Here is a 10043-nt window from a genome sequence, read left to right as displayed (position 1 = left end):
GATTTGTTACTGTAATTGGGTCTACATTCCTAGACGATGCCACGGTGTTGCATGGAAATCCCTTGTTTCTTGAGTAATCCACGCCTTGGGTATATTGCCACAAGGCTTATTATCGAATGGTAGGCACAGAAAATGCATTTCTTTCTGTTTTGTGAATTGCGCTAAATTAGTTTTAGCAAGATTGTAATGTTCCGTGTGTATTGTGTAATTATAAGCTTTGATTTGTTACTATATCTGGGGCTATATTCTGCAATTTTCTTCTTGTACTGCGTAATTGTATGTCTTGGTTTTTTAATGTTTCGGACACTATGGTCGATACGTTCATCCGCTCTACGTGGACAGTGAGTTTCGCGTTGCGTAGATGACTATATTGTCCAATAGTAAATGGTGGAAAAACTGTAGCAATGTTCTTCGTTTGTTGAATTACCTTAGAATAGTTCCAGCGGCGATTGTTAATTTAATTCATCCAGTGTTAGCACACTTTTCCTACAAAAAGCAATACGTAGCCTAGTAGAGTGAATGGTTTCTCGTTGATGCATATATCCTAAGCGCCAAACTGACGGTAATACTTGGATGATATCACCTCATTGTCCTGTGACGAACGGTATGTAGATCTGATTGCCTTTCCTTAAAATTTGTGAATAGTGTTTAAATAGTTGCTGCAGCGATTGATTACATATATATTTCTTTTTACTATAATATTTGCTACTTTCAGAATTAGTATGGATGTGCGTGTTTACTTCCCAGATTCTGATACCGTGAACATGTTGTGTAAATTGATGTCTCATGATATTGTACGTAGTGATGCTGCAAACATTCGGATGTGATGTAAATCGCTACAAATTTCGGAAATCTCACTGCTTTGCTACAGTGTTATCTACGATATTTGACAAATTATTTGGCGATAACACAACCGTACGAATCCACAAAGTCGTTCTGGCACTTTACCTTAGCTCTTTTTGCAAACAACCTCTTTAAATTTTGGATCATATGTTAACGTAATTTAAATTGCTGAGGGAGGCATCATAGCACATCTACACTGTAACACAAAAGGGGGAGGGTGGGGGTGAAGGTGGAAAGGTCCAATAGCACGCAGAGTGCCCGCCTATCACCCATCTAATCACTAACCACGCCCACCTCTGCTTAACGTCACTAATCGAAAGTGAGCCAGCCATTGGCGACCCCTGAGTGAAACGTTCAGACTTGTAGCTCGATGTGCAGATAATTTTGGAATCTGCCTGGCAGTCTCGCAGGAGACTGCATTTCCTATTAGCGGAGAAAATGGAATGGCCCGTGGAGGGATCGAACCCATGACCTTCGCGTTACTAGCACGACGCTGTAGCCCACTGAGCTAACGGGCCACGCAACACTGACGCATCAGCAGTCCAAACTCGCAAAACCACCGCCTCTTCCTTCAAAACGGCCCCGCCATTCACGTGAGCATGCATCTCTTTTTCTTGACTTCCTCTCACCTTATACTTGGAACGCAGAGCAGCAACACCACGAAGTCGAAAAACGGCCGTGAGAAGTTTTCTCATCTCAGCCCAGAAAATTCACGTTCCGGAATCGAGCCCGGACCTCCTAGGAGAAAGCCAGGTATCCTAGCCACTAGACCATACCGGACATACCTCAAGGGTCCACTACGTGTGTATGCGTCGAGAAATACTTCTCCTCCACGCAACTTTACGGCCGGATATGGCGCCAACGCTCAACTCTGTCCGCCACCACGATCCCGCTTATTCACTCCCAAAGCGCTCAGGTCGTACTACACAAACATAGCTTTCAGTCTCGAGTGCAACTAGCAAAACTGTAATTAGGAAAAACTGGAAACAAACACTCTCACGTTGACGCAAAGAAGCTTAGGTGGTAATAAACGGCAATTACGGCCTTACCTCGAAAAAGCTATGCTGTGCGTTTCACCGTCGTGGAGAGAAAATGAGATGGCTGAGGTGAGGATCGAACGTACGCCCTTAAGAAGAGGACATGCGCTGCCCACTGCGCCAGGGAGGCACACAGGAATGCTCGCCACCGCCAGTCTCACTAAGTAGTTCTAATTTCAGAATTCTTTCCCACCATAGTAGATGGATTTTGTATGTTTCTGTACCACTAGACCAATGTTATAAAAACAAAAAAAATTACTCATTAACATTTGGTATTTTAATTTTCTATATGATTTGTGTTATAATCCTGAACATACATAATGCATCTACCATCCCTTTCACCTATTAAGAAAGTTTAATAATATAATAGAATTTATTAATATAAATAATATAATAATAAATATAATAAAAATCACCTATTTTACATGCAGTGTAAGATATTAAAATCCTGGGTAGAGAATGGTTTTCAAATATTAACCTTTTTATAATTCTTTCTTCTTGAGCAGCCATAAGATTGTTATGAGTTGTTTGTAAATGTGAATGTGATAGAAGTGTAATGGGTCTTCCTTCAAAACACAAGTAACTTTAATTTTCTGACGTTCTTTTCAGCATTCTTTACATACATAACCGTGTCTACCTGTTTGATATTTATCTTTATAAAATTCGACAATACTTTTTTTAATCATATATTCTCTACACTGTCTTAATTGTGGCTTGGTGCAGCCTAAAGTCTGCTTTAGCTGACGGTTAGTGTTGTCCATTTAAATTAAATGATGAGAAAAGAAATTTTACATTGTGAACATAAATAAATATATTTTAACAGAAGTAAATTATATTAAAATTTTTATTGATTTTCAAAAAGTGCAAGACGTCCAACACATTGTCGTACACACAGTTTCTGTATTTTGTACTTCTCTTCCCTATATGTACACAGCGCTACATCAAGACTAAGTTCTGAATTAACAGAACCGCTTCTTTTGTTTGGGTTGTTATAAAGTACATAAGTGAGAGTGTGTGAAGAGTGCTAGCCATTTGGCTAAAATATCCAACAAATACGTTATGATGACCTTTGATATACGCACTGTCATTTGTCAACGTATGTGTGAAGTTTCTGCTGAAGTTAAGGCGCTTGACGAATGTATATATAGTTGGAGTTCTACTAACAAAGTATCTTCTAAAAATCAACTTCTTTTTCAATTTCAGGATCAAATTCATTATTTTCTTAACATCATTCAATTATAAAATTGGAGAACAAGCGTGAACAATTGATGAATGCTTTTTTGAACAACAAAATTAAAAACAAAACTAGAGGAAATTATATCTAAAATAAAGTATGTTCCCACATTAAAGTAACTGGATTCTAACTTCTGTCAACAGATGGCACTGAAGTAATTTCCATTTAGAGAGACATCTGCAAGCATTAGTCTGAACTAAGTACATATAAATTGAAGTACAGTTTCATACATGCAGCATGTATCTACCATGACTCAGCACTTTTGGACTTGAATTTTCATGGTCTTGAGATTAAACAGAAAATCAAGTTTTTACTATAACTTTTTAATTTTTAGAGATATTGGAATACTGATTGCATTTTTGGTTAGGCCCTTTTCCCCTAAAAGTTTTCTACCTGCAATACACGGAAGTAAGTCTGGTTGCATAACTCACAGGGGCAAGGGGCAAAAAACTTTTTGTTAATTTCTCAGTCAAATAATAACCGATTTTAAAAATTCCAAGTGCCAACATAATCTACATAAAAAGAGCTATCTAGAAAAAATGTAATAAAATAAATCGGAAATCACTTATTAAGTAAGATACTAAAATTTTTATTTTTTATTTTTTCTATCTTTCTTAAAATGTTTCAGAAATGTATATAAGCATGAAGTTAACCCTTTTATAATTTTTTAAGTTCCTCATTCATTTATATAGAAGCAAATGTGAATAATTAAAAATTTTCAGTAGGTAATCTATGTTGTGCATCATATGTAAGATTCTTTATACCATACCTAATTACGTAAGCAAGTGTTTCATTTGGAATTTTATCATTAAAAGTTGCACGAAGTTTCATAGTAGTTTTCTGAGTAGCTACAACATTCTTTCTGCGTGTCATATTGATTACATAAATTGGATAATTATTTATAAAACTAAATGGACTAACTTCAATTTTTGATTTTAGTAAGGTAATTCTTTTAAAATGAAGAAATGCATCATATGCTTTCAGAAAATTGTTCGGCGGATTAATATTCCACATTTCTTGAGGAAAAACTTCATTTCACCATTTTTAAATACATATTCTGTAGTTTGTCATGATCAAATAACGAAGAATCAACTAATTGATTATTTTTACGATTTGTTTGAAATGTAACAAATACGCAGTATGGCATATCAAATACTGTAGAGCTATAGTAATTTGTAATATCTAGTTCAAAACTGTTTTTACCAGATAATCTGGCAACTTCTTGTGTTTTAAGTACATAAAAAGAAATAGGAATTTTCGGATTCTTAAGAGTAATTTCACATTGTTCAAGTTCATAATTTGGTTCATATTTAACAACTGGTACACGAATTTCCATAGATTCTATCACTATTTTCTCTTCTTTAGGAAGTGTATCTTATTTCAATTCGATCATCATTTTTATCAGACCACCATAAAACTGTGTCTCCAGAAGATGAACTGCATGTAAAATTTACTGTTAAATCTCCTTCCCAGATAATATCTTTATAATCTTTAAAAATCCACCAAGTAATGATAGTGGATAGAGAACTTCATTTCTTTTACTATTTATTTTTCCTGTATTAATCATATGTCCTTCTTAACTTATTTTGTCAGTAATAGATGAAGTTCGATCAAGTAAAACAGACGAAATAATATTTTATCTAGAATTGAACATTCTTTTATTTCTTCCTTTCTTTATCAATATAAAATCAAACAGTTTTGCTACATAATTATCAATTAATTTTTTGTTTGATTTTCCATCATAAGTTGGATAATCTGTGCCATCATTTCCAATAATACTAAAATTCATGTGCAATTGAGCATGATTTGGATGAAGCCAACCATCATCAATATTTATTTCAATTTCTGTATCTTTGTTAGGAACATTTAAATTATTTTTAGTTTTCTCATTCACAGGGAATGAATAGAATTAATAACTTTCAATTTTATTCATGATGCTGTCTAAGATTGTTTTAGCAGTTACTTGTTTATTAAGGAAAAAATTTATTAGCGTCAGCAAAGCAGATTTCAGTCTGCGACTAATTTATTTCTAAAACAACTGTTACAGTAGCACCATTAAAATCAATTAAATTATCATTTTCATCAGTTATAGTAACATCTAAATGGTGAATAGTATTAAAAATAGGAACATTTACAGGATATTGTGGTTCATAAATTATTGGCCCATCAAATACTGCATATATATTTAAATGAAGCACAAATATTAGTTTCTTTATGAAAATGATCATTAAATTTTACATACATTCCATCAGCAAGATTAAAATTTATATTTATTAATTCAAAAGGAATAATTTTAGGAAAATCTTTAGCTATGGCTTTTTCAATAGGTAAAATAATTTGATTACTAAAACCAAGTACATTTCCAATACTATCTGCAACATCCATATACAATTTTATATCACTTTCAATAACAATTCTATTTAAAATTTCATCTGCCTTAATATGTATATTAGGTTTTTTAGAATTAATAAATTTTTCTAAATTTTTGAAACTATATTGACCTACAGGAATTTCTATCGTTTCTCCATTGCAATAAAGTTAATTATTTTTTGATGTAATATTTGGTGTTAATGTTTCACTAGTTGGTTTTTATTCAACTTTTTTAACTGTTCCAATATGTGATAATTATACTAATCTTTTTCTAAGTATTGAAGATTTATCAATAAGTTGAAATTAAAGACAGCTTTGGCTGTCGCCTGATTGCATCAATCTACTCATTTACTACTGAAAAAATTAAATAAATGAATAAAACAGATTGGGAACCTAAAGTAACAATTCCAGAAAATAAGTTAAAAAACAAACATGGTAAACTTTTACCAAATTCTATTAGATGTGTGATAATTGGACCAAATGGTTGTAGACTGCTTTTATTTAGCTCAAACGTATTTGAAAATACCTAAACAGTTAGTTAGAGACAATCTAAATTTTTTAAATACCTTTAGACAAGATGATACAAATGTAAATCATATGTATCATGAATTTGTTGGTGGAGATTAAAGTTTGAAAATTTTAAAGAAATGTGTAGTAAATGTTGGAATGATGAGTCTGGATTTTTCACAATAGACATGACTAGAAAACCAAATGAAGTTAAGTTTAGAAATAAAATACAACATTTTATAAATCTTTCATTATTTTTATCTATAATAAATGGCCACTTTAAAAGATATTATATATTAGACCATGATGAACATATAAATGAATTTAAGGAAGCTGTTGATTACTTGAAAAGATACGAAAAATCATAAAAAGTAGAATCAATTTATGGTCAACATTATACAAATTGTTCATGGTCTACGGATAATGCTACATGTGGACCAGACCCTTGTGGTTGTTATATATAATATTATGAAACATATAATATCATAATAATAAGTAAAATGCATTACCTTATTAATTTTTATAAACATAAACATGAAACAGAATCATAAACATTAAACATAAATTTAACATATACATAAATGTTAAACATAACTGTTAAACATTCAACATAAATGTAAACATATATGTTAATATAAACCTTAACATAAATGTTAATATAAACATAACATAATTAATGTTTTTTCTTCCTTAATAAATGTTTGCTATTTTAACAACTTTTTCATCATACTTCACAAAACACAATAAAAATAAAGCTGAAGATTTGAAAGAACAATTTAAGCTTTGGAAAAAGCAACCAAGAACAGAATTTGAAAAATATAAAAAGGAAGAACAACCTGTTGTTGATGCAGTTGAACAAGTTAACCAAGGAATCTCAGGATTAGGTGATAATGTTTTAAAATCAATTGATGAAAATAGAAAAGTTGAAAAATAAATGATTCCATATCGTAATCATATAGAATATTTTGGAGATTTATCACCAATTAAACCATTAAGAGATTGGTCTGGCAATATTCCTGGAAAATGTGATTATTTAATACAACTTGAATTTATGATTCACTTAATGTATAAATACCAAGAAGAAAAAGAATCAAGTAGTCATCAAAATTAAAATAAAAAGATAAATGAAACTAAAAAGATAAATGTTAGAGAAAGAATGTTGAAGTACATTCATCATTGTGAAGATTAAGTTTTTTGTTTAAAACCTATTGGCATGTTGAAAAATGTGGGTAATTTACTTGTTGAATTAAGTGTAGATAAACAAAAAATTGGCGAAAAAACATGACAGTATAGATGGATTAATGAGAACTTCAACCTGAAAAACGATTTACTATAGATGATATGAATGACAAGTTTAATTCTGTTGTTTTATCAAATTATGCAGATACATTATATAATACTGGTGCATTATATTCTGATAATAATCCAAATAAAATAAGATCAAGTAAAGTAAATATAAATGCTTAATAAAAGATATTGTTGTTTATTTTCCAAACTTAAGAAGACAAACTATAGATTCTTCAGATTTTAGTTCTCCAGAACGAAAAGGTAAAGGTTTAATTTAAAAATATACAGATTAATATCATTCATCCAAACATATTCAATTGATAGACAATTAATTGATAGATTAGAAGTTATTAGCTGGAAATAAGAATTATTGTAATGAAAAAGTTAGTATCGCACAAATGTTAAATAAATTTAGTGATTTTTCTAATTGATAGTCCAAAAGGAATTCCATATTTAATTAGATTTTTGAATTATCTTCCACATACATTTCGGAAAAGTGATAAATATATAGAGAAGGATTAGTAAATACTTTAATTAACAAATTGCCATTTGAAATGAATCTTCCTGGTTATAGATTTTGTGGTCCAGGGACGAAATTAGAAGAAAGATTAGCTAAAGGTGCTAAAGATATGTTTTTTACAAGCCTCATCTAATGGATTTATGATATTGCTTATAGAGAGAATAAAGATTTGGAAAAAGATATATAGCTGACAAAGAACTTCAATTATCTGGAAAAGAAAGAATGTATGCAAATGATGCTTTGTTTGGTGTAAAAGTTGCAGTAACAGCATTTAGAGGAATAATGTATAGAAAACGAAAATTAGGTATGGGAATTAATGTTGATGAAAAGGTTTGGGATTATAAATTTGAAAAATCTTTATTAAATTTTTGATTATATAAATGAATAACTTTACAATTGATTATACTTTAATTTAATTGACTTTGTTCATTATTTAACTTTGCTACCTAGTGGCAAAACTAAAACAATCAAATGAAATTGAGCCATTTTTAACAGATGTTCAAAAAAGAAAGAAAGAAACGAAAGTTGGTGGAAATTTATTAATTATATACATCTTCCCATGGTTAAAAAATTGAGTTGGCCAAGGATTAACACACCATGAAGGCGGATTTCTACCATTATTATTAGCTGCATCACCATATTTAGCAACAATTAGTTCTTTAGCTGATGGATCTGCAGCAATTGCAAATGCACTTATAAACAAAAAGAAAGATGATAAAGAATTAAAAGAACAAAAAGACATAACTTAGAAATGGAAAAGAAACTGGAATAAAGAAAACAAAAAATTCGAAAAATAATTAATAAATATCCTAATGCATTAAGTAATTTTGATATAGAGGAATTTGGTAAACAATTAAAAATTAAACACTTTCATGGTGTATATATGATTGATGAATTACCAAATAAGCCATTTAAAATAGAATGTGGTATAGTAAATTTAGATACATCTGATAATCCTGGATCACACTGGATTGGTTATTGTAAAAATAAAGGTAAAAAGTTTGTTTTGGTATATTACCGCCAAATGAATCAAAAACATCAGTTGACTATTTAGGGAAAAGCGAATTATATTACAATAGAGAAAATATACAAAATTCTAATGAAGTAATATGTGGTCATTTATGTTATATCGTTATAAAATTAGTATGTGATAATTTTAATGATACTTCAGATTTAAAAAATGGACATTTTGGAAATAAGATCAAAACCGATGAGGAATCATCATATGATGTAAGACCATTGAAATCAAAAATTAAATAAGATTTAGAACCAAAAATAGATAATTTAATCAAACAATTCCAGAAATAATTATGAGGCATTTTTAAAATAAGTAAAACAATTGTTGATTTTAAAGGTAGAAGGATAGTAGATGTAAATGATCCAGTAAATGGTTATGATGCTGTTACTCAACAATACTTAGAAAAGGGATATGTTACAAAACGTGAATATACAATCATTCTAACACAATTCAGTATCTATGTCAATAAAAGTGGTCAGAGAGGAGATTGAAAAAGCATATTCAGATTACTTTTCAAAAGCAGATTTAACACCATATCTAAGTCAAATAAATGATCTTCAAGAAAGAATATATGATAAACAATTAATTGAATTTAATTTTATGGTTGGAAATAAAATTAAGAAATTTCATATGTTTTAGTATTTCTACATCATACTCAAACTTATATCTGGATACAGTTTTGATGGTGAAGTGTATCATGTTAATTTTACAGTAACACTTAAAGATACAATATATTTATATTGATCAACTCGATAATGAACATGAAATGAAATGGAAAGATGAATTGCATATATCTCTAAATGCAACAATAAAAACTGTTCCTGTAGAGACAAGAGCATTTTTATCTGGTGAACTGCTACTTGAATCAAATGATTATGATAGAATGGAACAATTATAAAATCTCTTATCATTTTCCATTTATATAGAATAAAAATTTAATAATTCGCATTTAGTTCTTAAAGAACTATTTTTATTGTTTGAAGTTTCTAAAGTTTACAGAAAAACGTAATCCACATAGAGTTACAACTAAAAATGAAAGACAAAGAACTGAAGGTCTTTGTACAATACATAAAAGTAAAAAGAGTAAATTTGTTAAAAAAAATTGTAAGTGCCGGTGAAGGTCTAAATAATAATATTCATGAAAAAATAATTAATGAATTACATAAACCAATGAGAAAGAATTGTAAAAGAAGAAATGTTTCTTTTAGTGTAGATGATTTATGGCAA

The 10043-nt window shown here is 30.0% G+C and overlaps 1 non-coding gene across 1 annotated transcript; it reads right to left on the bottom strand.

The window, feature by feature from the left end:
- Positions 1-1287: 1287 nt before the first annotated feature.
- Trnat-agu (transfer RNA threonine (anticodon AGU)) lies at positions 1288-1361 on the bottom strand. Its single transcript has one exon. It is a non-coding gene; the product is annotated as a tRNA-Thr (tRNA).
- Between the last annotated feature and the right edge of the window lie 8682 nt (positions 1362-10043).

This window comes from Schistocerca cancellata, chromosome 9 (genome assembly GCF_023864275.1).
Source record: "Schistocerca cancellata isolate TAMUIC-IGC-003103 chromosome 9, iqSchCanc2.1, whole genome shotgun sequence".
In the NCBI taxonomy this organism is placed as follows: domain Eukaryota; kingdom Metazoa; phylum Arthropoda; class Insecta; order Orthoptera; family Acrididae; genus Schistocerca; species Schistocerca cancellata.
Note: the sequence above shows the minus strand (reverse complement) of the source record. Positions and strands in the feature narration are given on the sequence as shown.